Genomic DNA, 23,031 nt, shown 5'->3' with positions numbered 1-23,031 from the left:
GGATGTCCTAATTAAAAGGAGACCTGATGGTTCAATGAGCCACTGTCTACAGGAAAGCCACCCATACGGATGCTTACCTAAAACCGGATTCCCACCACCATCCATCCCAGAAGAATTCCCTCATCAAGACTCTATACCATAGAGCCCAATGCATCTCCGACCAGGAACACATTGCCAGTGAACTCAAACACGTACGCCAAGCTCTTAAGGCTAATGGTACTCCGACTACACAATCCGCAAAGCCATCACTCCAACCATCAAGAAGGATCCTGTTGAGGAGCCTTTCAAAACCATCACCTTACCCTACATTGCTGGGGTCACAAAAAACATCTCCAAAATCCTGGTAAAACACAAGATCCAGGTCCGATTCAACACAGTACATAAAATCCGTGATCTGGTCCCGTCTGTAAAAGACGTGGTTCCAGACATACAGTACCCTGGCGTTTACAACCTAAGTTGCCTCTGGTAGCAGTTACATTGGAGAAACCAAACGACATGTCTCGGACCGCATCCGTGAACATAAAGCAGACTTGAAACACGGTAGGACAAACACCTCAGCCGTGGCAGATCACTGTTACAATTCAGTGGGCTCACATGGTATTGACTTCTCCAAGACAGAGGTTCTCTGCAAGCTATCCGGCTACCATGAGAGATTCGTCCATGAGGCGATCCACATATACAAACACAGAGACAATTTCAACCGAGAAGATGGATTCTGGCTCAGCAATCATTGGAAGGACGTGATAAACCATTTCGGATCTTAACTGATTGTGTTCACGTTTACGGTGACTTTCAGACCGCAGTCCACTCACTGACATTGACTATATATATTTTATTCTCCGCAGGGAATGGATTCTTTGCTCCGCTGCAAGCTTCCTATCACCACTCTCCCATTGACATATTTCGTTGCTTCCTCTTAGTACCTTTTACGCGACGGTCAATGGTATAGTGTATAGCATATTGTATAATAATAAATAGTATTAAAGTGTAATATGTAATACAATGTACAAGGTAATATATAGTATCGTAATTGTATAGTGAATATACAGCAGTGTGGTATACAGTTGGGTGGGTAGAATAATACATCGTGTAATATTACAATGTATAGTCTATAAGCATATTAGTTGCTGCGGCGCCATATTATTAACATTCCTTCCCTTTATTAATTCTAACCTTACTCCCTCCCTTTGATACTGCTAATCCTGCATAATGCATGGGCATAATGACTTTAAACCCCTCGCCAAACCTCCTACGCATTTCACAAGTAGTACTAATCACATATCTGCATTTCCCATAAATATGCTAAATTCCTCTTGATATGCAAATTATTTTGTCAAGATGCTCTTCGCCCCTCCATCCCAGCATAAATAGTCGCTCCAAGCCTGGGGCGTGCCATTCAGACTGTCTTCTCGACAGACCTGTTCCCCACCTGAAGATGGCTGCTTGCGTTGTGGCCGAAACGTCGTGAGAATTATTTTATTATGTTTTAGTTTTATTATTTTATTATTTTCCTTCTACGTGACTTTACCGAAAGAACCAAGAAGAAAAAAAATGCAATGCTTGTATAGTAATTTGGAAACAGCCTTTATGATTAAATATTTTCATTGTATGGGCATATGTATGATTTAAAACGACTTCAACCTGGTTTTGATGAACAAAAAATACATATTTTTCAACTAGATATCTATTTAAATTACCAGCTCTGAGACCATTAAAAAGCATTTTTGTTCAAACTTGAGGTCTGGGGAATATGTAAATAGAATATTGGTGTGCTCCACAATCAGCTCAACTATCTGCAGAGGTGGGACAAAGTCATTGTTATGCAAGTCCAAGTCGAGTCGCAAGTCATCAAATTCATGACTCGAGTCTGACTCGAGTCCAAGTCACATGACTCGAGTCCACATCTCATAGGTGGGACAAAGTCATTGTTATGCAAGTCCAAGTCGAGTCGCAAGTCATCAAATTCATGACTCGAGTCTGACTCGAGTCCAAGTCACATGACTCGAGTCCACACCTCTGACTATCTGTCCACCAGACCTCTGCCCCTACCACTCTTCACCTACCCTCATCCATGCCCAGCCATAGCACCTATTTATCTTACCACTTCACGCATGTGCCCCATACCCCGCTCCCTCTCATCCACGTTGCACCCATCTGTCACCCTCATTCACCATCACACTCCACCTTATTCCTCTTCCCTACCCCTGCAACATCAGCTCCATTCCCAGGCCCTGTCCCTCCATCCCTTCCGTCACCTCGCTCACTGACAGCCGCTCCAACCAAATAGTTGCTCCCCTTTTGCCCCTTTGTGCTCCGCCATCGGCTTGCATTGTAAAGTGCCCTGGAAAGGGCGCTATATAAATCCTAAATAGAATATAATAGACTTTAGTGGTGCAGTGTGTAACATTTAAAAACAAACAACAAGCTGGTGTCATAATTGGTTTTTTACCCTTCTATCTGGCAACAAAACTGACACCTTTTTTACAAGTCATGTTTACATAGACCACAATACCTGCAGTCATAATGCAAACAAAAAACATAACTCTGATAATGCGCACTGTCCTTGAAGTTGATTGGTCCACATCCGAGACCAGATGGCGTCATCTGGTCCAACCCATGTGAGACTAGGATCTAAGGAAAGCTGTCTCGGGTGTGGACCAATCAACTTCAAGGACAGTGCACATTATCAGAGTTATGTTTTTTGTTTGCATTATGACTGCAGGTATTGTGGTCTATGTAAACATGACTCCTTGTAAAAAAGGTGTCAGTTTGTTGCCAGATAGAAGGGTAAAAAAACAATTATCATATTTTTACTGGCAAATGAGGTTCCAATGGTGTAAAAGCTGGTGTCAGTCCATCTCCACGGTGATTAGCCTTGGGCACACTATCTCCTTTGGCTGCCATTCCATCACCAGTCCTGTCCATTGACCATCATGTCCTGCCTTAGCCCAACATTTGAAAGGATGTCTATAATTGATATGGAACAAAAGCTGAAAGGTATGCAAATACGCTTGTAGAGAGATGTATACTGTGAATAATAATGAGATATATAAATAGGAACACATTGATCAAATAAGAGATGCTTCACTCTACTGTAATTGATCCATGTCTATATTAGGAATAGTTTTGAATGTCTTGCGTTTAGTATATAAACGTACTTTAATTTAAATCAAATACATCACGAGCAGTGGCACCTGCTTTTAGCATAATGCGTGTGCCATTTGCGAGCCACTGACATAATTAAGCAGCACAGCAAAAAATCCAACAATGTGCTTGCAAATTGAGCCAAGTGTGATCGGTTAGACAATTGAACGCCCACATTCAACCAGTAACATGATGATGGAGTTGGCAGTGTAACCTACTTAATATAGTACACAACTGGAGCAACAGGGGAAAAAACTGTGCAAACCTCTGAGCTCTGGTACTGGGTGGGGCTGTCATCCACACGCCTTTGTTACTCAAGAAGAGAATATGGGATGGGAGTAGATGAAGATGCAGCGGGAGAGGTAGGTGGGAAAAAATCAACAGATGACCTTAAACAGGGTGATGGTGATTAATAATCTCTACTCAGTTGGATTGGAGAGAATCAAAGGGATGTACAAATTGGAATGATTTCTCATGTGTGGGTGCTGATGAGAAGTCTGGTAGCAGCATTTTTGATCATTTGGAGGTTAGAGATTTCGGGAGGCCGTAGAGGAGAAAGTTACAATAGTCAAAGTGAGAAGTGACAAATGCAGATGGGGAAAAGAAGTGACGCAGATTGAAGTATATCTCAACCTCGTAAGACAAAAGGTTGAGATGCGAGTTGAGATAATGATGTCACCGAACTTCCTGACACTGAACATTGTATGTCCAAGTTCAGCGGACAAACATTTCGATGATAAGTATTACTGCGAGCTGACTCGTTTGCAATTTACTTCAGAAATGTTAAGCTAACCCAAGTTTACGCAGAATTAAGGCATAATGATTGAGTAAACAGTAAGCTGAGATCTGTAGAGTCAACCAGGCAAATGTGTATATATGTACGAAATTGATTGGGTTAGTGGCCCAAATGTCTCCATGCTTCCCCGTGCAATGGCCCGAAATTGATCGTACGTTCAAGGTGAATACTTAGTAAAAAATTCCAGTGCCAGTAACCTCCACACTCTCCAAAGTAAATATTTACCCCATATGTGCCCTCTACTTAACAATTCTGAGTACACCGTTGCAACACATTTATAAGGCCACCACCTGCAGCGATAGTAACAGTTGCTTTAAAAGGGGGGAAATGGATTGTATGAACACCCATCCATTCCATAAAATGGCAAAACATTCCAACAGTTTTGCTTGATGCTTCAACGTGGCGTTACATGTTTCAAAGTGTTGAGGTAATTAATGTCCATTCACAATATTGTATAAAATATGAAATTATATTAGTAGGTTTCTTCCTCTGAACATTTTTTGGTACGTGTTTATATTTTAGGATATTTTGAGAGTGCAGCTGTTTGAGATGAAGTGCTCATATTACAAATGTACCAGTGCCGAAGCCAGGATTTAACAACCCTAATTACTCCTGTAGAAATAGCAGACAGTTAGGAGCCTGTATTGAAAAGAGTCTCATAAAAATGGGGTATAGTCATAACTTGCAGTTTTGGCAAACATGCTTGCAGCCTTTTTTGGACATCATAACTTCGTAAGACAGGAACATTTAACTCATCTGTGTATAGTTAAATGTATTGTTTAAAGCAACTGAATTTAAAATTATTTACCACAGTATCATTAATCACTGTGATTATATCATCAATAATTTCAAACAAATTGATGGTGTACTCCGTGTAAAATTTCACGGTCAGCAATTATAGTTTAATTTAATATATACACATAATCATCGTAACCAAAAACATTCCTCTTCATTTCTACAAATAGAGTATTTGCCAAAAATTGAAATCGCTCTTTTAATATTACTGTATATGCTACTGTGGGCGCATTATTGAATTCTTTTGGCGGGTCTGTCTCCTTCAAACCCGGCTGTGTAGCCCCATGACAGCAGAGGACTTTGCTCTTCCGCTGTATCTGCCATTGGGTCCCACTGCGACAGAGGGATATACGGATGAAATGCTCCTTACAAATGTAAATTATGAATATTACTGGAACCTTCCTCTGCCATCTATGCCATTGGCTTCTTCCCGGCCCCATTAGTATCGAGGTTGGTTTCTCTCGACCCACCGTGCTTCATCGAAGCAGAACTCTCTCTCACCTTGGACGATCCTTGGTTAGATCAGAGGCTTTATAACAAATGTCCTTGCATTTGTTCAAACCCTGGGTTTGGAGGAACCAGTGCCAAGAGGCTACATTTGCTGAACATCCCCTGTGCAAGTTGCTAACCCACACAATACCAGTTCACTGTGCTGACCATCACGATGAGAATGTCCCACTAATGGGGTGCTGCGGTGGCGAGATGTTAACTTCCTTGCCTGGTATGCAGGAGTTTGTGGGCTCGATCCCAATCCAGATGCATGTTTTGAGTTTGCCTGTCTTTCCCCCCGTGGTCGCGTGGATTTTATCCGAGTCCTTCGGGGTTTCCCTCCACATTTATAAACATGCGTTTAGAGTATTTGGCTGCGATAAATGTCCACATGATAAGCCAACTTCGTTGAACTATCATTTGTGGCCAGGTTACTTCTGAAAAATAACTATATAGCTCAGTGGGCCTTACCTGGTAAAATAAAAAAAAACTTTTATACGTTTGTGTTACGTGTTATAATTCATGTGATTAAAAATGTGGTTCATATTATACCCACATTTTGGTGATATAGCAGCATCACACATTTACTAATTGGTATGTACAGCTTTATAGGGGAGCAATACCAACCCATAGGCTATTATTTGTTTCTTTCGGTTAAGTCACGTCTAAAGATAAAATAATAAATTAAATTAAATAATAGAATACGACGTTTCGATTGCAACACAAGCAATCATCAGGTATAATGAAATAGCGACATAAAATCTAACCAGAAAACTATAGACAGACATATTAGCAGACAGATATCACCAAGATACATAGAGAGAGCAACACAGGTAACAGAGAGAGGTGGTCGTCTCTGTGGAGTGGCCTTAAATAGACAGAGGAGGGCGGACGCAGAGAGAGGGAGGGGGGGTTAGAGAAAAAATTAGCATATCAATGAGTGGACAACAAAACGTGGTGCTGCAAGTGCGATGACACGGCATGCAAGCCTGAACATCAGGAGAAGGACACACTAAAATTAAATAACCTAGTAAAATATCGAAATGTAATGTAATACAACACAGAGGGTCGGTCAACACAATTAACGCATAGCCTGGTTGATTACGTATTTCAAAGATTGCTAAGTTAGAATTTAAGTGTGAACATTCCAAAGAGAGGACACAGGCAGAGAGAACAAGTAGTCAGAGAGAGAGAGAAAAAAGAAGAAGATAAGTTTAAGACTTCCCCGTAGAAGTGGTTCAATCTTAATTTTAGAACTTTCGTGACTGCAGGAATTATTATTTGTTTCTTTCGGTTAAGTCACGTCTAAAGATAAAATAATAAATAAAATAAAATAATAGAATACGACGTTTCGATTGCAACACAAGCAATCATCATCAGGTATAATGAAATAGCGACATAAAATCTAACCAGAAAACTATAGACAGACATATTAGCAGACAGATATCACCAAGATACATAGAGAGAGCAACACAGGTAACAGAGAGAGGTGGTCGTCTCTGTGGGGTGGCCTTAAATAGACAGAGGAGGGCGGACGCAGAGAGAGGGAGGGGGGTTAGAGAAAATTAGCATATCAATGAGTGGACAACAAAACGTGGTGCTGCAAGTGCGATGTTACTTAACCGAAAGAAACAAATAATAATTCCTGCAGTCACGAAAGTTCTAAAATTAAGATTGAACCACTTCTACGGGGAAGTTTTAAACTTATCTTCTTATTTTTTCTCTCTCTCTGACTACTTGTTCTCTCTGCCTGTGTCCTCTCTTTGGAATGTTCACACTTAAATTCTAACTTAGCAATCTTTGAAATACGTAATCAACCAGGCTATGCGTTAATTGTGTGTTGACCGACCCTCTGTGTTGTATTACATTACATTTCGATATTTTACTAGGTTATTTAATTTTAGTGTGTCCTTCTCCTGATGTTCAGGCTTGCTTGCCGTGTCATCGCACTTGCAGCACCACGTTTTGTTGTCCACTCATTGATATGCTAATTTTTTCTCTAACCCCCCTCCCTCTCTCTGCGTCCGCCCTCTGTCTATTTAAGGCCACCCCACAGAGACGACCACCTCTCTCTGTTACCTGTGTTGCTCTCTCTATGTATCTTGGTGATATCTGTCTGCTAATATGTCTGTCTATAGTTTTCTGGTTAGATTTTATGTCGCTATTTCATTATACCTGATGATGATTGCTTGTGTTGAAATCGAAACGTCGTATTCTATTATTTAATTTAATTTATTATTTTATCTTTAGACGTGACTTAACCGAAATAAACAAATAATACTTCCTGCAGTCACGAAAGTTCTAAAATTAATATTGAACCTTATTAGGCTTTTGGATCGTATGTTTACTGTAATGATTATATATATGCTAACATGAGCAAATTGGTACGCAAACTGAGGAGTAGCTTCTAGTTTTTAGATTGCGATATCTTCACGTTTTTTTTTACAATATCATGTTGGTGAGATAATTTCATTAATCACTGTCTGCTTTTGTAAATTGAGGGAGAGACGTCCATTCTTTTGCATAAGGAATGGGCAAGAGAAGGATTCTCTCTACGATAGCTGTCATCATAAGTGCGATGACAGTTCACGACCTCAACCTGTCCACTTCCTTAGCATAATGCATCCTACTCACTCACCAGTTGCCAGTAACTTCATCATCACTCTACTATCGCTACTGCCATGGTTACTGTTTCCATTCAAATGAACGTGTTGATTTCTCCACGGATGTTAAGGACTCGGTATTACCAGACTGACGGCTTCATCTCATCCACACTGTGTCCAACCAGCACACTGCCGGTCACAACAACCTCCTCACTCACCAACTCAAAGGCAATGATTCCACATGTAGCCTGAACAGACTGTCGGGTCAATTGTTGTTAGTGAACACCAATGAAGGCCGGCACGGCACACGAGGGGATGGGTGGCCAGCACCACGCCCGTCTGCCTTTTGTCTCCCGAGCGATGATGTTTACACACTGTACCAGGTACTTAGTTGAGGCTTAGTCAACCTAGGGGAGGCCCAAGAACAGTTTAAATAATGGTCACTGGTGTTGTCCGTGAGCGAGAATTGAACTGGGGTCGCCGGGTTCATAGCGCAGTGCGCTAACAGCTACACTACCGTTCCCCACAACTCAGCCTCCCACTCACCACACTGCTGGTCAGCACAATACTATTTCTGCTTCTTCCCTCACACTGCCCCACTTTGGAATCCCATCCCATCGTCTCTTTTTTTACCCAAGTTCTTACAGCCTTGCTCAACTACTCTTGGAACTCGTTCCATATATTTCAATTTAAATCTTCGATAGTGATTTTTGTTGCTGGCTGCTTTAGCATTTTGGACCTGTGCTCAGTAAGCATGATTTTAATGAACAAATAAAATGCGCGGTTCAGTTTGAAGCAATGCAATTGCTTTACTGGCAAGGGTCATTGGTAGTCATGAATGCCAACTTGCAAGAGCACGTATAAAAGGTATTTGTTTAAAAAATATATATGTTTAGAATCAATGGTAAATATATATATTGGTACATTACGTCTGCTCATAATGAAACCAAAATGTTCCATAAGAGTTATTGTTAACGAAAACCATTGCAGTAAATGATGATGAGTATGCTGTGTGAAAATAGTTTCAAACAACCTGTGAAGATTCATCAGAATCTTTATTTATACTGGAGGAATCCAATGAGCTATGAAGCTCCTTTTCACAGATGTCCACCAGGATTCATGCCATCAAAATCAAGTCAGGTTAAAAGTGCCAGATCATAAAGGTCTATTCATATTAAATCAATACACATTGCAAATGTGGCTATTGCTTTCAGACGTTGTTGTTCCAGCAGTTAGTTTCTTATCGACGTATCTTAACACTTGATCTTATTGTATCAGTGCTGTAATTAACATGTGCTACCGACTTACAAATCCTCAACTGAACAAATAATTCCCATTGCTTCCTGAAGCAATCTGATTAATTCCCTTAACTACTTTTGAGTCTGCAGCATTGCAACCCTTGGTAAAGTAATTAAATGCAACATAATTGCAAAACAGCTTTGTGTTTTTGTTGTCATCGTTTTTAATGCAGTGACAGTTGCTTTAAGTGATTATGTTTATATATTATATATTGGGAATGCCTTTGGTTATAAAATACGAATCAAAATACTCACAATGTCTTATAATGAGGTAAGCTATTAGCACACAGTTTGTCTTTGTTATACAGTACATGGTTTTACACTTTCATTCTTTGTTGTTATGTTTAATGAAGTGTTGCATTACATAGTGTGAGAATTCACGTTGACATGAACCAAAAGTAATTACTTTGTCATTCAGGCCATATTTGTGTCCGGAGATTATAATTGTTGGCACTATTTATAAATCCGACAGACAATTCAGACCATAACCCCTTGCTGCTTTTCATGGGCGCTAATAGTCACTTAACAGATGCATAATTACATCTCAGACACAGCTATTTGCGTCACAATTAATGTCCCCAGATAAATCAACACGAGTAATGTGGATCCAAAAGTTCCTGTAAATCTCACCTGGTGGCCTGGGACTTCATTGCAGATCGAGCAAACAGTTCAAGCAACCTGTGTCCCCTCATTAATAGACTGGTATGGTTGTGAGGTCTACAAAACTAATCAGATGAGTGTATATTTATTTATGTCCTAAAATGGGTTGCCTCGCGGTATTCATTACACCTATAAAGAATGGTGTAAGGCAACTCTTAGACATTTTATCATCCTGCCTCCCCATGTGGACAAGATGAGCATTGTGTTATAAGCAATGCGTCAGTACGCATGGAACAATCATTTTAGGTCAAGTTTGCTCATAGGGTTTCATAGAACAAATTGTGTTGTTCAGTGTGAGCAGAGCTAGTATCTGGACAGTTTCATGCCTCACAGGCACACATCCCACATCCCTCTTTGCTGATCAGTTGGCTACATAGTCCATGTGTAGTGGTGTATTCACAAGGACACTGTCAGCTTTTCTCCTGCGTCACTTTATTACTTCGCATCCTGCACGGATGCTCCTCATTCTTTCCAAAACGCACTCTTGCTCCGAATTCTCTCTCTCTTACTCCGCTAGCCTGTCACTTAATACTCCGCTAGTCGTCTCTTAATACTCTGCTAGCCTGTTACTGAACACTCCACTAGCCTGTCATTTAATACTCCGTTAGCCTGTTACTGAACACTCCGCTAGCCTGTCAGCCTTCTCTCACACCTCCAACCTCGTCCGTGCCACCAGCGGGGGATCAGCCAACACCGCTGGGGAGGACGAGGTGTGGAGGGCGAGGTCCCAGGCTTCTTGTCTCCGACTCTTTTCCTCTTCGTTCCTTCAGCTCCAACCAACTCAACTCCGTGTTCTCCACACACCCCTTTATATCCCCCTCCTCATTAAGGGTCCTCAGTTGCCCCCTATTAAGCCGGCGCCTCGGTGGCACCTCCTGCACGTGCTTTCTTTCCCTTATCGTCTCCATCTCCCGTCTCTCCGGCGCCTACTCCGTGTTTGCACACTTGCACCTGCCTGTCCCCAAATGCACCCACCTAATTACCGCTTCTCCCCTTAATTGCTGGCGCCTCTCTGGTGGCTGTTCCATGTCCTAATGCTTGCACCTGCTCGCCCTGTAATGCACCCGCTGTTTGCAAACTCTGCACATGAATGCATTCGCTGTTTGCAACCCTGCGCGCGTAACGCCACTACATCACCCCCCCCCCCCCCCTCGTGATGAAAAACCCAGCCATCCCGGCTGACCTTATATGCAACCCAAGTAACGCGCAATTCCATGACACAGGTAACAACAATAGAAGAGAAAGAACACAACAATAATAACAATGTGGGAGTACAAAGTGCAGTCTGTTCCGCTGAGAATAGAACAGCGCAGCGGTCCATGGCGCCGTCGATCCCACATTCCTCAATGGAACGTAATCCTCCGGGAGCGGGTTGCTGCAGCCGGCCCGTCCCCGCGAACCGGATCCAGCATGGCCGGAGGAAGAGAAGGGCCAGTATTGGACGAGGAGCGATGTCTCTTCCATGGCGACCAGTGTACCCATGGCTGGTCAAGTGGGAACGTAACTGAGGGTAACCTTCTGGTTGAACATAACCCTCCAGGAGCGGGTTCCCGTGGCCGGACCGTCCCTGTGCACATGTTCCTTCAATGATGACAGGTCCCCCGGCTCGGACTCAGGCGGTGGCCTGGTCAGCTTGTCCTGGGGCATCAGTTGTCGCAATCCTGTGGGCGGAAGAGGACAATAATCCTGATGCGCATCCGCTTGGGACGGCGTGACCAGCTCATCGGACGCATCCAACATAGGCCATTTAGAGATGGGAGATGACACATCGAGACGTGGCGGCACAAATATTTTGAGGCGTGACGGGTGTACGAACCAACGATGTCACCCGACTTAAATGCGCATGCACTGGGGTCGTCTAACATCTACAACCTCAACCAGACCTTGCCACGGGCGATGCAGTTTTGTTGACATTCCCACTGGCACCTGAGGGCAATGAAGCCATGCCCTGTCTCCTACCCGCCATGGGTCATGTGGCAGTTGTATACCTCGCAGCCATTCATTGGCCGCCTGTCACTGGGCCGAGTTGTTCATGGTGGCCTCTCGAGCCCCCCTTAACCGGTTGAGGTGTCACTTGCATGGGAACGGGCACAGTGGATGTCTTGCCCAGTGGAGGTGTATCCATGCCCAATTGTACCAACGTAGGGGTTTCGGGTTCCCTACTATACATTAAATAAAAGGGAAAAAACCCCGTTGAGGCGTGGGGGGCCAGCCTCTAGGTTGCAAGGACGTTTGGGATGTACAAGTACACTAGGATGGAATAATAGGGTTTTCCCCCTTTTTTCTGGCAATAAAACTGAAACCTTTTTCAATGAATCATGTGTGCATTAACCACAATACGTGTGGTCAAAATGCAAACAAAAAACACACTCATAATATATGCATTATCCTTGAAACTGATTGGTCAACACACTAAAGACGGCTTTCTTTTGAGCCTCGTCTCAATTGGTGCTAGACCAGAGGACGCCAAAAGAGGGGAACACCCTATTATTATATTTTGGTACTGGCAAAGGAGGATAGCTTAACAGGTTTTTATACGTGTGTTTCTCCAGCTACATTTAGACTTCACGTCCTTGATTTTATTTTGCTCATGTTACGTATCTCTTGAGTTCCCACTAACTCACTCTTTCTTGCATGTCTGGCAGTTTGTGAGGGCAGCCTGTCCGGCTGTACAGGGCCCTGTGGGCCATAGTCGTCGACTCCACTTGGGGAACAGTATCAAACATCACCTAATCATCGGTGACATTTATTTCTCGCGAGCTTTGACAACGGAAAGAAGGGCTTTTAGCAGATTTGGTGAAAAGCTTGGAGAGGGCTTCACCCATCTTCCTGTGTACTCGACAGGCCTTGCATGGTACTGTTAATTTATCCCCCAACCTTTCTTTATCCAATTATTGGGGCTTCTTATTCTCTGTAAGCTCCACAGTAGCCACCCATCACTGTAAGATGTTCTTCAGAAGACCCAGTCATAGAGGTTATCATGGCAAAACTCTTCCTCCAGGACCTGCTTGTGGAAGATGACCACTCGGAGTGCTTAGAGCTCCTCGAGAAAGTCTTTCAGTGTGTGGCACATGCTCTTCAGCACCAGGTGAGGCTTGCCCAGGGCAGATGTATCGTGAAGGGGTCTGGGGACATCATTATTGTCCTTTTCGTTCTCCTTGCTAAATCGGGGGCCCTGTTTGCAGCTGGGAGAGAAAGAAAGATTGCTTAGGCCTGCTCTCTGTGTCCAGTGGAGCACAGGGAATCTGAGACCTGAGTCCCTGGTTGGAGGTGTTTCAGGTCTCAGATGAGTGGCTCGAGTCTTGTGGATGCTCGATTGCTGCAACAGAAGATTGCTGCAACATAAGGTTGCTGCTCCCTACTAATGAAATGTGGCGCAGGCCTTGCTTTCAGGGAATGAAAACACTGGGGGTGAGAGACGTGCTCTCAGTCCTAAGTTCATACATCATGGGGCATTTTGGTGCCAACTGCCATGCAGTTTTTCGATAGGACTATTTTAAAACAATGGAGGCCAATGGATGGAAAGGGAAAGATAGGTAGTATATCTGAAATTAGATGTGCAATGAGATTAGGCGATTTGGAGGAATGCACTGGCTATGAAGGTGGCAAGTTTTTGTGCAGATTAGAAGACATTCAGGGAGGCCTTTGCCCAGCATTGGAATGTTAATGGTTAAGAAAGAAAGATCTTGGATTAATTTGCAGGTGCAAGTGAGAAGTTTGGTGCCAAGATTATAGATCTTCTAATGTTTAGCGAGGAGGGATTTAGGTGGGCTTGTAGAGGAGAAACTTGCAACAGAAAAAGTAGATTAGAGTAGCAACAGCAAAGGGTCTCAGCAAGTGGTTGATATGGGAGATGCACAGGACACAGCAGTCAGCGGAGAGTCGAGATATTTAGGGAGAAAAAAAAGGTAGAGATACAATTAGGAATAAACATTTTGGAGGTCTTTTTTTCAGTTTTATGTGCGAATTCTGCAGGGGAACACTGGAATGAGATTATTTATGGAAAATGACTGTTTGCCGTTGAGGAGGATTTCGGTTTTGGCTAAACAGTATAACAAGCAATGGTGGATTCCTTATGAAATCGAATGTTATGCTGTAGTCATTTTTATGAGCCTGGCAATCCTTTGGTTTTGTTCATGTGTGAGCCCAGTTATAAGTCATACTTTTTATCCATAAAAGTAATTTATAACCAGCCTGGGTCCCATTATTAAACAGTCAAGGGGGGATATGCAGAGTGCATTCCAGATATGATATTTACTGTAATGTTAAACAATTTATTGGGGTGAGGGGGGGGTGCTATGCTAAAGATGTGGTATGTTGTATATGCTTTCCTATCTTTTCATAATTCAACAATAACTTAAAAAAGGCAAACAAGGAGTTATATTATTATATTGAGTGCATCGATTTGCATATTGGACATAAATTGGATTAACATTTTCCAAAAAAAATATTTTCATATTAATAAACTGAGCAATTTTTTGGGACAAATCACTTGTGTACCAAATATATATTAAGGTCAGAAAGTATTACATAAATCAGCAAGCAATGACATATCTACGAAATGTATTGAAAATATCCACAACTTCAAACGAAAGTGTTCTATTTATATACATTTGACAAACTCATGGTGATCACTTTGAAAGATTTATACTCTTTGTTACTTGAAAAAGTGGCAGCTAAACATTGTTTTAAAAAGAAAACATATAACTATGTTTATGTAAAATAATAATAACATTAATCAACATTGATTATTCACTGGATATACAGTATATCATGTGTTCTCTTGCCAATTAAAATGAAATAAAAGTGCTCTATTAAAAACACCACTGGAAAGAAATGATCCGCAACAGGTACATGTCCCCAGGCATGTTTACTTTACCTTCTTTTGTTTTTTAAACTATAATGTATTTCTGTGGAAATAGTACAAAGGTCGTAACATTAAGAAATCATTGTTACAATTTCAATGCGATAATTTGAGGGTTATTTTTTTAAGTTTAGCAAAAAGCTCTTTTGAGACATTAATGGTCAGATTCCACTCCTCGCAAAATGGCCCAAATAATTTTCCTGAATGCTGATAAAGGAGACGTCAGCATGTTTTTGACAACAGCCATATGGAATAAAACATTTGTCGACACTTGCATAAAACCGTTACACTCAGCATCAGAGATTGTGAGGTGAAATGTTTTGAAGCTTACTAATGGTGTGCAGCAATGACCTCTCCTGAGTATGCTTATACTCTTCTAAAATTACCATTGTTCAAGCTCCTTTTCAATAACCGTTTTAACTGGTTTTGATATGAGATAAGTGAAAATCGACACTTTAAATGACTGATTGATTGCTTTCTGCTTGCGTCACTCATTTCAAAAATCTATTCCAGTAAATCACTAATTCTTGGTCCAAGGTACTGTATTGGCAATTTCATATTTCATGATTGCTTGCACATAGTGTGTGTTGTATATATATATCTTTATGACAGCCTGACCAAACCCCAAAAGAGTGTTATTGGGTCTGAGATATTTTTACTTAAGATTAATATGTTTTATGGATGTAGCCTTGCCAAATCTGACCCAATTTATACGTTTTTCTCTCTTTGCAGACTGCCGGGAATTGACCGGAGCAATCTGTGCTGGTAAAATTTCGAGAGCGAGAGAGAAAAAAATAGATTTGCACGGAAATAAAGTATTTGTACTTGAAGAGGTTGAGATCAATATTAATTAAATATGAGTCTTAGAGCAATACGAAACCTAATTTACCAGCAGTAAAATAAAGATAGCTGATTTCAATTGTGGCTGGGAAAGCACTGAAGATGACGTCTGGAAAGGCAGTTGAAGCACTGACTCAACAAACTATCCTTGCCATGGATGAATAACGAGCGATCATCAGGAATGTCTCAGAGAAATAGTGGGGGTGAGTATGGGCAGTACTGAGTTGATTGTCAAGCAACACCTTTGGATGAATAGGATATGGTCCTTATGGTTCCACAGATTGTTCTCTGTCTGAACAGGCGAATGCTTTGCAACAACTTATCGGATGATTAAAAAAAGTAGTTGTGTCTGTCTTGATTCGTCATGTAGAATGAGATGAGTATCACCAGAGTATAAAGTGATGCACGCATGCACTCAATCCCTGTTACAGCATTGTACATTCCCTCTCAAAAGTAAAACAAATTCAACAGACATGTCAGTCACACTATCTTCAAATTTAAAATATGTACATTAAAAAAAAATGTGACTTTGCAACTCAATGCGAGCCTGGTACAATACGCCGATCACAAAAATGTAGGTGATACAGAAACTCCCACAGCAGCAACCCGATCTCGGCACGAGACAGGACCCTGTGGATTGGCAAACTGCTGCAAAATATTTGCATTCATTTATATTAATCACATGAAGCAAGGATGACAGTAGTAACCATTGCAGGGGACGCTGGGACAAGGCACTTAATGCACAACAGGAAAGTAGCAAATTCAAATCTCGGTTAGGGGTCAACTCAGCCCATCATCCTTCTAAAGGTTAATGCACCATATATTACTCTCTGGTAATTCATGAGTGGTGTCCTGTGGATACATTTTGGATTTCTTTTGCAATAAGAATGTGGAACTTTCACCACCAACAACAACCACAAACGGAGATAAGCATCACCCACACCCACTTGAGCGGTGAAAAATTTGGACAGGAGTCAAGTGGTATGCTGTTAGGTATGCATCTTCTGGGGGTTTCACTTCCAAATAGTAATTGATTAACTCCCACATATCGAATGGTGTGTGGGGTCTTTATGAGGTGTTTGCTTTTAATGAATCACTCATTGGTGCATTCCACATAAAACGTGCCACAACCTTGATTTATAATGTGTCAGCATCTGCAGGTGCAGTGTGTATTTACTGTGGACTCCAGTAAAGTTTGTATTATGGCCAAGTGTGCCCCCCCCTTCTCTCCCTGTGGGTATATTGCTATTTGTGTTCACCTCACGCGTGGGTTAATTTTTGCACGGACAAAACGTGTCTTTATGTTATGTCTCTTGAGATATTGCCACACATTAACCTCCTTTCTATAATCAGCCTCACTGGCTCTCTCCATCAGAGTCAACAAGCCAAATCTGTATTCTATTTTTCAAGTTTGTTGCACTCTAAAAGGAACAAAAATTTGGAAGTGGCTCCGTTGGTTATTCGCTACTTTAATGGCGGTCACAAAATAATTTATGTCCTAGAGGCTCGTTAAATCGTTGAGTTTATATTTCGTTTCAATTCACATGATTCAGTGTCCTATTCTTTTGATTTCAGATCAGAAATTTACATTTAACCATGCTTATGCTAAAACACGTATGACAATGGATATATGTATTTTTGGAAGCTTTGTATATTCAATGTGTTTGAGTATTTTTTTATTCATGCACAATAATATTTGGAAAAGCCATTAAACTCTGCAGTTACCATTTCATTGCACAATAATTTTATGTTTGCAGTACACGTAGGTAGAACAAATTTATTCCTGAATGTAGAATTATCTACACAATAGGAAATGGAATTGGTAATGCACTTTTCATAAACAGCCTCCAATCTTCCATCTTAACTTGTGGCCAATGTGGGACGTGGGGATGTGGTATTTATGTATTTATAATGTTTGTCACGTGTTTGCATATTCACCGTATTAAGTGGTGTTTTTACATTTATAAATCGTCGAATTAATAATTTCTAACATCGACAATAAAAACAAATTATGCCGATGTACAAAGTCTGAGTTTTTAAAACCTGAATAACTTGATATTACATTAATTGTGGACAACACAATGTCGAGAACCAGACTTATCCAGAGTATGCTCCAATCAAAACCATCACCTTGCCATACATAGCAGGGGTTACCAAAAATATTTCCAGAATCTTGAACAAACACAAGATACAGGTTCGATTCAACACAGTACATAACATCCATGACCTGATCCTATCTGTGAAAGATATGATTCCTGACATGCAATATCCTGGTGTCTACAAACTAAGTTGTGTCTGCGGTAGCAGTTACATTGGGGAAACGAAACGACATGTCTCGGACCGTGTCCGCGAACACAAGGCACATTTGAAACACGGCAGAACCAATACATCTGCCGTAGCTGATCACTGCTTGAATGCTGTGGGCTCACACGACAATGTTTTTTTTTAGACAAAGGTACTCTGAAAACCTTCGGGCTACCATCAAGATTTGTTCATGAAGCCATCCAGTTATATAAACACAGACATAACTTCAACCGAGAAGATGGGTACAAATTGAGCAATCATTGGATGGACGTTATTAACCAGGTAAATCCTTAACTGGTTGTTTATGTTTCATTCCTACCTGCCATTGTCAGCAGTTATTTCAGACGAACTGAGTTACATTACCAATTTACATTACCAAGTTAAATGTCTTTACATTAACAGGCTAAATGTCTCACTAACAAAGCCAATGTTGCCCCTTTATCTCGTTTTTTGTAGTAGACTCTAACAGGCTGTGATGTTGTTGTGTGTGTCTCTCTCTGTGTGTGTGTCTCTTTGTGTGTGTGTCTCTCGGTTTTGTGTGTCTCTCTCTCTGTGTTTGTCTCCTTATATGTGTAATGAGAGAGTGCCATCTATGGGACGATGGAAGGATCATTGCATAGTCATTGCTGGGTAACTAATATCCAATCGGAAGGAAGGGTTCCATCTGGGCCAAAGGTGGAGCTCGTGGGAATGTACGGGAACCTTCGGGAAGGTTCCACGAGGGGGCGTGGCTGGAGGCGGGGCTTAGCTCCGCCGAGAGAAATATAAGGAGAGGTAGGGAGAGGACTCGGGGTCAGTGTGGGAAGCCTGGAGTCCGGACTGCATCATCGCCTACCTCTACTCGCCACCGGCCACGGGGTGGCTCTGCCAGTGAAGCCTTCTCTCCTCCCAGCGCGCCGCCAGCCAGCGGCGAGCGTGGGTGGATAGAGAGAGAGAGACACGCCGCGATGGTGGAAGAGGGAGAGCGTGCGTCACGGCAGTAGAGAGAGAGGGAAGCCATCCAGAGAGAGAGAGAGCAGAGTTGTGCAGTCATTGTTATTAATAAAAGACGCCAGTCGACAGTCGTCGTGGAAGTGCTTTATTACAACTGGAGTCAGAAGTGGTTCTTCTAGAGACAAGACAGAACAACTAAAAGTGATATGTCCAAGCATCTCAAGAAGAAGATCCCACCTGTGGCATCTTCCGACGACGACGAGGTGGAGACCCAGGACCTGCCGACCCCGGGATCCGTGGTCCCGGTTACAGGAACCGCGGCTGGTGAAGTCACCGCACCAGAAATGGACCGCCAAGCTGCGTCATTTTTGTCACGTCTGACAAAGGACGGCTGGAAACGGGTTGAAAAGCAGCTGGACTCATTCCGGACGGTGCTTCTCCAGCTGGTGTCGCTGGTCGCGTCATCTATGGTGACGGGGTGCCCACAGGAAGGGTTGCCAAGGGGTGACAAGCAGAACTTCGGGATGGAGCCTCGGGGGGTCCCTCTGCGGAGTCGACAGCCGCCATTGCGGGTGTGGGAGAGCTGTCCGCCATTACGCACGCTGCGGAGACCACGCGGCAGGACGCCGCCATCTTGGACGGCGCTGTTGAGTCGCGGTTGGAGTCCGCCATTTTGGTGGAGCCGCGTAGCGCACAGCTGGTGGAGGCTGCTGTTGCTGGACAGAACGGGGCCCCATCTAATACTGCGACCAGGGGCCTCATGCTTGTCGGCGCCCAGATTATTGTTCGTTCTGGACAGGCCCCGTTTTTGCAAGTGCTGAATGGGGGTCCGGATGGGGTTGTGGTTTCCGCCGGTACAGTGCTGGCTCATGCAACTACTGCCGTTACTGATCACGATGAGGGTGCATCCTGCCGATTGGTGGGGGCGACTCATTCCGCTTCTGTTCTGGATGATCAATGGATCATGGAGCCATGTCAAGAAAATCTGTCATTGTCCCCCGAACAATGCGGGGAGTTGTGTGCTCTTCTGAGTGAATTTGCTGATGGTTTTAGTAAGGATGATTTCGATTTTGGACGTACGTCCCTTTTGTCCCACCACATTGATATGGGTGAGGCCAGCCCTATTAGTCAGAATTCGCATCGGTTGAGCCCCCGGGAGAAGGAATGTGTACAGAGCGCTGTGAATTATATGCTGGCCACTGATGTTATTTCCCTGTCTAGCAGCCCTTGGGGCGCGCCGGTCGTACTTGTCAAGAAGAAGGACGGGAATCTCAGATTTTGCATAGACTTTCGCAAGCTGAATAAAGTGTCAGTCGCCGACGCATATCTGCTTCCGCGTATGGATGACTCCCTTGATGCGTTGTCCGGAGCGTGGTATTTTTCGACTCTCGATTTGTCTTCCGGGTTTTGGAAATTGCCCCTGGATGGCTCTTCGAAACCGAAGACCGCGTTCTGCACACCTCAGGGACTGTTTAAATTAAATTGCCTTCCGATGGGCTGGAATTCAGCTCCCGCCACATTTCAAAGCTTGATGGAGCTCGTCCTTGGCTGGCTTGCAGTGAGACACTTGTCTCATTTATCTGGATGATGTCATTGTATTTAGTCGCACGTTCGATGAACACCTTCGACGGCTGCGCGCCGTTTTTGAGAGGATTTTAAACCGAAAAAAATATCTATTGCATCATTCAGTACGTTACTTGGGTCACGTGGTAAGCTCTGACGGTATTGCCACAGATCCGACCATGACGGCCTGTGTTCACAATTGGCCGACCCCGACGTGCGTGGGCGATGTGCGGAGCTTCGTCGAGTTCGCGTCATATTACCGTCGGTTTGTGCCAAATTTCGCTATGGTCGCTAAACCCCTGCACGCGATCATTGTTAAAAATCAGAGGTTTAAATGGGGACCGGAGGAGGAGGCGGCATTCGTGGCCCTTCGCTTATCTGACACGTCCAAGCTCGAATATCCAGATTTTTCCTTGCCGTTTATATTGGACACCGACACCAGTGACACAGGGATCGGCGCCGTTTTATCGCAGTCCAAAAACGGTGTGAAAAAGTTGTTGCGTATGGCAGCCATGTCCTTTCTCCAGCTGAAAGTCGCTACTGTGTAATGAGGAGAGAACTGTTGGCCATTGTTTACTTTTTTTTACGGCAGGAAAGTCATTGTCCGCACTGACCATGCGGCTTTTCAATACTCCTTGAAGACCGAGCAGCCAACCGGCCAATTTTCTTGGTGGCTTGAGACTTTACAGGAATTTTCCTTCGAGGTCGTTTATCGAAAAGGTTCTCGGCATTGCAACGCGGACACGGTGTCCCGTTTGCCACATGCTTCCCGCTGCGCATGTTCTTCCGGAACGAGTCATTGTATGCCTGTCCCTTCACCTCCCCGAGCTGTCATGTCTGCGGTAGACGATCCCACTGCGCACGCTGCCCATATGCCGGCTGACAGCGTCCTTCACCTTCCGCATTTCGTGTGGGTGCACGAGCAGCTGATGGATGATTCCTTAGCTACTTTGCGGCGTCGAGCGGAACGCACGCTGGACTTTCCAGCATCGGATCACATTGGTCGATTGGCTTTTCAGGACGGCCTTTTAATGTGGAGGGAGGATATGGTGGACCGATGGCGGATTGTGGTCCCGGTTGCCCTCTGTGACGGCTTGGTTCATGTGTTGCATGAGGAAAAATTGTTGCACCTCGGTATTCACGTTCCGAGTGTGCTCGCCGCATATAGCATGGCCCCGCACGCTACCACAGGATTCTCTACATTTTTCCTCATGTATGGAAGAGAGAACGTACCACTCATTGATACCCAATTGGGCACGGCTGTTAGGAACGCTAAACGGACCCTACCTGACCATGTTCGGGACTCCCTGCGCCGAATTTCTGAGGTGTGGGAGGCAGCTAGGGTTAACACTGCCAAAACGCAAGCTCGCAATGAGCATTGCGCACGCAGGTCCGGCCGCGACATGCCGTGGTCTGTCGGTGATCGTGCCTGGCTTTATTGCCTTCAGGTGCCTATTGGCACCTCTCCCAAGCTGCACAGGCCGTGGCAAGGGCCTTTTGAGGTGGTTGAGGTTCGGCATCCACAGTGCATGCGCATTCGGGCAGGTTCCCGTCATTGGTTCGTCCACTCGTCTCGGTTGAAACCGTTCTTTCCTCCACGTGTCGCATCGTCATCCCCAAAAATTGGCCTGCCGGGGTCTGATGTGTCCGACGTGCCAGAACGGTTGCAGATTGATCCCCCGAGGGATTCTGTTTTACTGCCCACAGCTGCCGAACCCTTGGCTGCTGCTGAGGACGCCGACCCTGCACGAGAGAGACACGCCTCGACGGTGGAAGAGGGCTAGCGCGCGTCACGGCAGTAGAGAGAGAGGGAAGCCATCCGGAGAGAGATATAGCAGAGCTGTGCAGTCGTTGTTAATAATAAAAGACGCCAGTCGACAGTCATCATGGAAGTGCTTTATTACATATGTTTCTCTCTCTCTTGTGTCTCTTTGTGTGTATGCGTGTCTCTCTGTCACTTTGTGTGCATGCCTCGGTGTGTGTGTTTCTGTATGTCTCTGTGTCTCTCTTTCTGTATGTGTCTCTCTGTGTGTCTCTCTCTGTGTGTCTCTCTAGGTGTGTCTCGCTCTCTGTGTGTCTCTCTAGGTGTGTCTCTCTCTGTGTGTGTCTCTCTCTCTGTCTGTGTGTGTTTCTCTATTTGAGTCTCTGTGTGTGTCTCTCTTTCTCTGTGTCTCTCTCTGTGCGTGGGTGTGCCTCTCGGTGTATCTCTCTCCTTCCCTCGATGTGGTGTCGTTTGTTATCTAACAAGCTGGATGTCAAACTAGCATAGCAACCTTTGCGTTGGTTAATTTGCATTGACATGCTAATCTCTCTTCTTGGTTCTTTCGGTAAAGTCACGTAGAAGGGAAATAATAAAAATAAAAATAAAACATAATAAAATAATTCTCACGACGTTTCGGCCACAACGCAAGCAGCCGTCCTCAGCTGAAGAACAGGTCTGTCGGAAAGACAGCGTCTGAATGAACACCACCAGGCTTGGCAGCGTATATTTAAGCTGGATTGGAGGGGCAAGAGCGCCTTGACAAAGGAATTTGCATATCAAGAGGAATTTTGCATATTTATGGGAAATGCAGATATGGGATTAGTCACTACTTGTGGAATGCGTAGGAGGTGAGGGGGTTTCAAAGTCATTATGCCCGTGCATTATGCAGGATTAGCAGCATCAAAGGGAGGGAGTAGGGTTAGCATTAATAAAGGGAAGGAATGTTAATAGTATGGAGCTGCAGCAGCTAAACCACCACG

The 23,031-nt window shown here is 43.7% G+C and overlaps 1 long non-coding RNA gene across 1 annotated transcript in view; it reads left to right on the top strand.

Moving 5' to 3' along the window:
* LOC144720473 (uncharacterized) overlaps positions 1-23,031 on the top strand; it is a 52,518-nt gene that overhangs the window by 5,002 nt on the left and 24,485 nt on the right. The window contains exons 2-3 of the long non-coding RNA XR_013585762.1: positions 15,382-15,692; positions 17,939-18,075. This is a non-coding gene — a long non-coding RNA (uncharacterized LOC144720473). The remainder of the gene's footprint in view (positions 1-15,381; positions 15,693-17,938; positions 18,076-23,031) is intronic.

Source organism: Lampetra planeri, chromosome 8 (assembly GCF_965212315.1).
Source record: "Lampetra planeri chromosome 8, kcLamPlan1.2.h2, whole genome shotgun sequence".
NCBI classification, from domain to species: domain Eukaryota; kingdom Metazoa; phylum Chordata; class Hyperoartia; order Petromyzontiformes; family Petromyzontidae; genus Lampetra; species Lampetra planeri.
Note: the sequence above shows the minus strand (reverse complement) of the source record. Positions and strands in the feature narration are given on the sequence as shown.